The sequence below is a fragment of the Pristiophorus japonicus genome, chromosome 20 (assembly GCF_044704955.1).
Source record: "Pristiophorus japonicus isolate sPriJap1 chromosome 20, sPriJap1.hap1, whole genome shotgun sequence".
In the NCBI taxonomy this organism is placed as follows: domain Eukaryota; kingdom Metazoa; phylum Chordata; class Chondrichthyes; family Pristiophoridae; genus Pristiophorus; species Pristiophorus japonicus.
This window is the reverse complement of record NC_091996.1, coordinates 80847861-80854083: the sequence shown is the minus strand read 5'-3', so window position 1 is coordinate 80854083 and position 6223 is coordinate 80847861. Positions and strand designations below refer to the sequence as shown.

Here is a 6223-nt window from a genome sequence, read left to right as displayed (position 1 = left end):
CCACAACCTTGTTAAATTTTCTGATATCTCTGTTCAGTTCTGTATACATTCAAACTGAATGCTCATAAAAGTATTGGAGTGGGAACTCACTGGATAACAGCACAGCTGGCAATGTTTGTGGAATATATTCGCGTAGCCAAAACGCACAATGACAACCTGGAATTGTGCAGCACCGAATCCACGGGGAAAAACAGTTAAATGCTTCGTCCCTGGGTGGGCTCGAACCACCAACCTTTCGGTTAACAGCCGAACGCGCTAACCCATTGCGCCACAGAGACTGACGCAATTACACACTGCAAGACATCCCAAACCAGGGTGTCAGTCAGTTAAAGCTTCAGATTGCTCTGACCGGGATGGAACTTGTCCACTCTCAGTTGTACTTTTCCCAAGTAAAGGGTGGGACATTCATTGTGGATGTGTGGAAGCAGTCTGGTCCCGCACACTGCAGACACTTCCATGTCACCACCAACCAGCTCTCCCACAACCGGTGTGATCTACCTTCCAGCCTTCCGGTGCCTTGTCTGTGACGAAGTATTCTGATAGTCCCGAAGCCGGTATTAGGTATTAATTCCTTTTCAGGTCCTGACTGCGGATATTGCTGTGATTTAACGCAAACACAATGCTAACAGGGACAGTTCAATTCACCGTTTCTTTGCTTGGTGAAATTTCAAAGATTGAAAGCGACGCACATCAACCCCAAACCTCGTCACCTACTCACTAACTCCACAAAACTTTGCATTTTCTTTCCATGCCAAGCATTTTACATTCATACATTGCAATGCCAACGCACTTTTTACCTGGCAAGACTGAAGTACAAGCTGTGATGAACAGTGTGAAACAGAAACAGCTACTTGAAAAACCATAGCCTCGATGGCATCTGTGTGAATTGTTCTGCATCGATAATTAGCAGAGAGCAAAGAGAGGAAACTGATGGTGTGGATGAGAAAAGGCCGAGCCAAAGTGTACTGTTGGAGATGATTTTGTTGTTTTTGAGAATTGTTTCAAATATTTTACCATGGTTGGTTCCATAGTGTAATGGTGAGCACTCTGGGATCTGAGTTCAAATCTCGGTGGAACCTGATTCCTTGTTGTCCCAGCTGCTGAAAATTTGGGACAAACAAGTGAAAGACACCTGGTGCTGGTGGGCAGTTTTGTTGCCGTTGTCATTGATGCTTGATCTACAAGTCTAGTTATCAAATCGTGTGCTCAACCATCAGTTACCTGTTACAAAATGTTGTAAACAGCTGTCTTGCTCTTTTTGCTTCGTTGCTTTTAACCTCGAATTACCCACACACATTCAGTTGTAGTAAAGGCAGGATCGGGTCTTTTATTTAAACATTCATACCAAACAAACCAAGTATGAAAGTTACTGAGGACACTTCACAAAGGCAGCTTGCTTCGATTTCCATGGCTGCTTGAGACACACACCTTCCGAATGTCCAGTGTCTCTGGTGTCTGCGTGTGTGAGTCTTATCTTTATACTCTTATTTCTTTACATTTAGACAATCACAGCAAGCGGCTTTGTGAATTGTTTAACACACAGACTTAATATTGCTTGTTTAACCTACAGATGTCATTAAATAGTAACAAAGGTACAATCAAATATTTAACATACAGACAATGACCAGTTACTCATTTCAATGGCTAAAGGCACCACATTGTCTAACAGTCTCTTTCCATCCAAACTTCAATCTTCCTGTTTTTTAATCCAAACTTCAGACTGCGTGCTGAAGCAAAGAGTTCAGCAATGCGGGACTGTGCTCTCACATTCCCCCACTTCTTCTCCTCGCCTCTCTGCAGGTCTTATCTGGGTAACATACATTTGCATGGTGGCTCGAGCTCGTTCAACAGCATTGTCCAGTTGTAGTCCTTGTTTTCCAACACAACATCCACAGTAAATCAAAATGACCAGCACGACCAGCTGAACCAGCACCAGCATAAGGACAGGGTGTGTCATTGTGTTCATCACACCTGTTGCCGTCGGGCTCCATCCCAACAATGACTCCCACCAGCTTACATGTCCAATCTGGTCCAAAGTTGTGTGTACGTTCTCGATTTCCGCAGTTTGATGGTTAATGTCCACAACGATTGCTTGATTCAAACTCTGTAGCTGTTGAAATGTTGTATTCCATTTCCGTATTTCCTTCTTCCAAATAGCAGCACGCTTCGGGTCAAAGTAGGGTTGTTGTAGATTCAGATTCTCAGGATGCCATTTTAAAGTCCGTTGGTCTGTGATCACCATATCCATTTTTATTTAAAAGTCAATTTTCAATTTTTGATGTTTTCAACTGAATTCCATGCTGTTTACATTCAGAAATGTAAACTCACAATCGGTGTCTTCGACTAAGTCTGTTACCCTCTGCACAGGTTTTAACAATTTCCTCTGCTTTGTGGGAGAAGTGTAACAACATACAGTAAAGGATGACGGAAATGCTGAATAGTCAGTCGAGAGACCCAGTCCTTCTCTCAGTCCACCCTTCGGAACTGCTGTAATTCACTCTCTCGACATTTGCAACAATCCAACTTCTATTTCACATCCTTTAAGATCATGTTTGTAACTCCCACATTTGAGCTTTTCACTGAACATCTCATCAGTTCTGAGACAGCCCATTCCTGCAGAAACTTTAAATGTTTCTGAATAAGCTTCTCCCACTGCTTTCATCTCTGACTGTTCAGTAACTGCTCCTCGTGTATCTGGGGTGTTGGGGAACTGTCTCTGAAGAGGGGAATCCCCTTCCTCCAGGAGCACCTTCATTTGTCCGGCAGACCCTGTGTCCATTTCCCGCTGCCCTTCCACACAAGCCTCGATAAGGGTATGGCCACCCCTATCCTGAAGTAAGGGTCCTAAAGGAACGACATGTGTGGTTGAGGCACGGCATCCCTATAGGGATCCTCCCTCACCTGCGGAATCTACCCCCGACCTCAGCAACTGAACCGAGGTATCATTCCTGTCTGTGTCTCCAGCTTCTCTTTCCTGATTCTTCAACTTTTCTTTTAACTTTTCTAATTCTTTAGCCAGTCTCTCCCTGTCCTCTATCAACTGACGGCCACCACCTGGTCCTGCTCCTTTTATGTGACTCCTCGCGGGATTCATCCACTCAGGCCCTTCTGCCTTCCATCGCTGTAACCCCTGTCTCACTTCCATGACTGAAATTCCTGCAGCTCCCTGATACAAGCTTTCTACCCTTGCCAACCATTTATCAAAACGATCGTCCCCACCCCAGGCATCTACTTCCAGAACTACTGACGGGGATAGGAGAGTCAAAATGATCTCTCTAGGTGTACCATCCCCGTAATGACTGATATCAATCCAATTACTTCCCAAACTTTTACACAACTGGAATATACATTCCCCAGCTTCCCTGGGTCCTTCCCCTGGTAATAATGCAAGCCGCTTTATTAACTGTGGCCCGAGTGAGTAACAAAGATTTCAGCTATTATTCTACCAAGCATGAGACCTGGAAGTTGTTTCAAAACCTACTCCCGTTCCCCAGTGATTCCCTAAAGCTCACAGAACCATGTGAACCCTCGGTTTCTCTGATATGTCCCAGACTGCCACTATCCCAGAATATTACACAACCACTGGGCAAACTTATTAAGATCCTGAAGAGGTGCGGGTCCCACTTCACGAAGGATAGCTCTCATGTCCTGTAACTGTACCCCTCCTCGCTCATACCAGGTATCCCCAAAACCACTTAAGGTCGTGTTCCCTTCACGAGCTCCACAGGGAGTAGAGGAATCATGATCCTGCTCTCGCCTTGTCCGCTCGAGCGTGCTTCACCCACTCTCCACAATACCGGAAGGTCGTGTTTAATGTTGTGGGGTGTTAAGCGCCTGAGTAACCGAAGAGGCATCTAACTGCTCCGCCTCCGATCCTAACGTTGCCACGTGAACCACACGGGTTCGAGGTTCCGAAGTCAGAGAAGACAAAGGAGCTGTGGAAGGGAACCGTGGGCATTCTCCCTGTCCCTTAATCCCCTTTTCAACTCTCAGACCCGGAGAATCCTCCGAATACCACCCAGCTTTATCAATTGCTGTCTCCGTGGGCAACCTAAGACCACCATCTGCTGCAGCTTAGATATTCCTTTCTCTAGATCTTGATTACGCTTCTGTTCATCAGCAAGATGCTGATCCAGTGTCAGAAGAGTCCTGGCTGCCCCGAGTGCCTGAAATCACCAATTCTCTACTTCTTTACTCACTGCTGTTAGCTGCTCTCTGAGTTCTGAGACTTCCCTATCTCGAGCCTCAGCCTCTTCTCCTAACGTTTGAATCCCCAGCATGAGACACTGCAACACTAACGCTTTTCTCTTTTTATCACTTTTTCACCCAAACACTTTAATCTTTTTTAACTGGACACTCTTCACTAAGGACTGCCGTGTCTCTCTCCATCCTCCTGTCATTGTTTCCTGTCTTATCCCATAGGTTCCCCCTTTCGACTCAATCCACTCATTAAGAAATGGCTGGAGCTCAACTGGAATATCCCCTGAGCCTCCCATTACTAACTGAAGATCCCTTTAATCACGACAACTAAGAGAATGCTCACCCCTCGAACTGATGTGTGGGAAACACTTCTTCCAACAACTCAGCCAACTTTCTGCTTCATGTCGGGGACTTCGAATAAGCTAACGAACTTTTGAAAATCACGTCGGGGTCACCAAAATGTTGCAAACAGCTGTCTTGCTCTTTTCGCTTCGTTGCTTTTAACGTCGAATTACCCGCACACACTCCGTTGTAGTAAAGGCAGGATCGGGTCTTTTATTTAAACATTCATACTAAACAAACCAAATATGAAAGTTACTGAGAACACTTCACAAAGGCAGCTTGCTTCGATTTCCGTGGCTGCTTGAGACACACACCTTCCGAATGTCCAGTGTCTCTGCTGTCTATGTCTCTACAGTCCATAAATGTCTCATCTTTATACTGAAAAAGCCTTTGAACTCTTATTCGTTCCATTTAGACAATCCTGACTAACTGCTTTCTGAATCGATTAACAGACAGACTTAATGTTGCTTGTTTAACCTGCAGATGTCATGAAATAGTAACAAGGTTACACTCAAATGCTGAACATACAGACATCATCAAATCGTTTAGTCCTGAGTTTCCATTATTCCCACCGTAACAAGGTACTCACATATTTAACATCCAGACAATGACCAGTTACTCATCTCACTGGCTGCAAGGCACCACGTTGTCTAACAGTCTCTTTACCATCCAAACTTCAATCTTCCTGTTATTTAATCCAAACTTCAGACTGCATGCTGAAGCAAAGAGTTCAGCAATGCGGGACTGTGCTAACACAGAGCACAGGATTTGACAACTAGACTTGTAGATCAAGCATCAATGACAAAGGCAACAAAACTGCCCACCAGCACTAGGTGTCTCTCACTTGTTTGTCCCAAATTTTTAGCAGCTGCGACAGCAAGCATTCAGTTTCCACCGAGATTTAAACTCAGATCGCTGGATTCATGTCCAGAGTGCTCACCATTACACCATGGAACCAACGATGCCAAATTCTTTGAAACATTTCTCAAAAACAAGATCATCTCCAACATTACACTTTGGCTCGGCCTTTTCTCATCCATACCGTCAGTTTCCCCACTTTACGCTCTGCTAATTATCGATGCAGAGCAATTCACACAGATACCGTCGAGGCTATGGGTTCTCAAGTAGCTGTTTCTGTTTCATTCTGTTCATCACAGCTTGTACTTCAGTCTTGCCAGGTAAAAAGTGCATTGGCATTACAATGCATTAATGTAAAATACTTGGCATGAAAAGAAAATGCAACTTTTTATTGATTGCAAAACATGCATTGCCTGCATTTCAAAAAGCGTTGCTTTTATTCATCCTGCTGAATGCATATTGCACAGATAATCTCAGCACACATTGTGCAGGTAAAGGCAGCATTAGACAACAAACTAGTTTCTCCTCCGCTGATTGTAACAGGTAACTGACGGTTGAGCACACGATTTGATAACTAGACTTGTAGATCAAGCATCAATGACAAAGGCAACAAAACTGCCCACCAGCACCAGGTGTCTTTCACTTGTTTGTCCAAAATTATTAAATTATTGACTCTCATTCAGTTAGCATTTCTTTAATTATGCAAATGAAGATCATCGGTTAATTAATGATGTTTTCCGGTGAATGCAGGATAACATTTAACAAAAAGCCCCAACGTGGGGCTCGAACCCGTGACCCTAAGATTAAGAGTTTCATGCTCTCC

The 6223-nt window shown here is 44.3% G+C and overlaps 1 non-coding gene across 1 annotated transcript; it reads right to left on the bottom strand.

The window, feature by feature from the left end:
- Positions 1–204: 204 nt before the first annotated feature.
- Positions 205–278, bottom strand: trnan-guu (transfer RNA asparagine (anticodon GUU)). The gene has a single exon. It is a non-coding gene; the product is annotated as a tRNA-Asn (tRNA).
- Between the last annotated feature and the right edge of the window lie 5945 nt (positions 279–6223).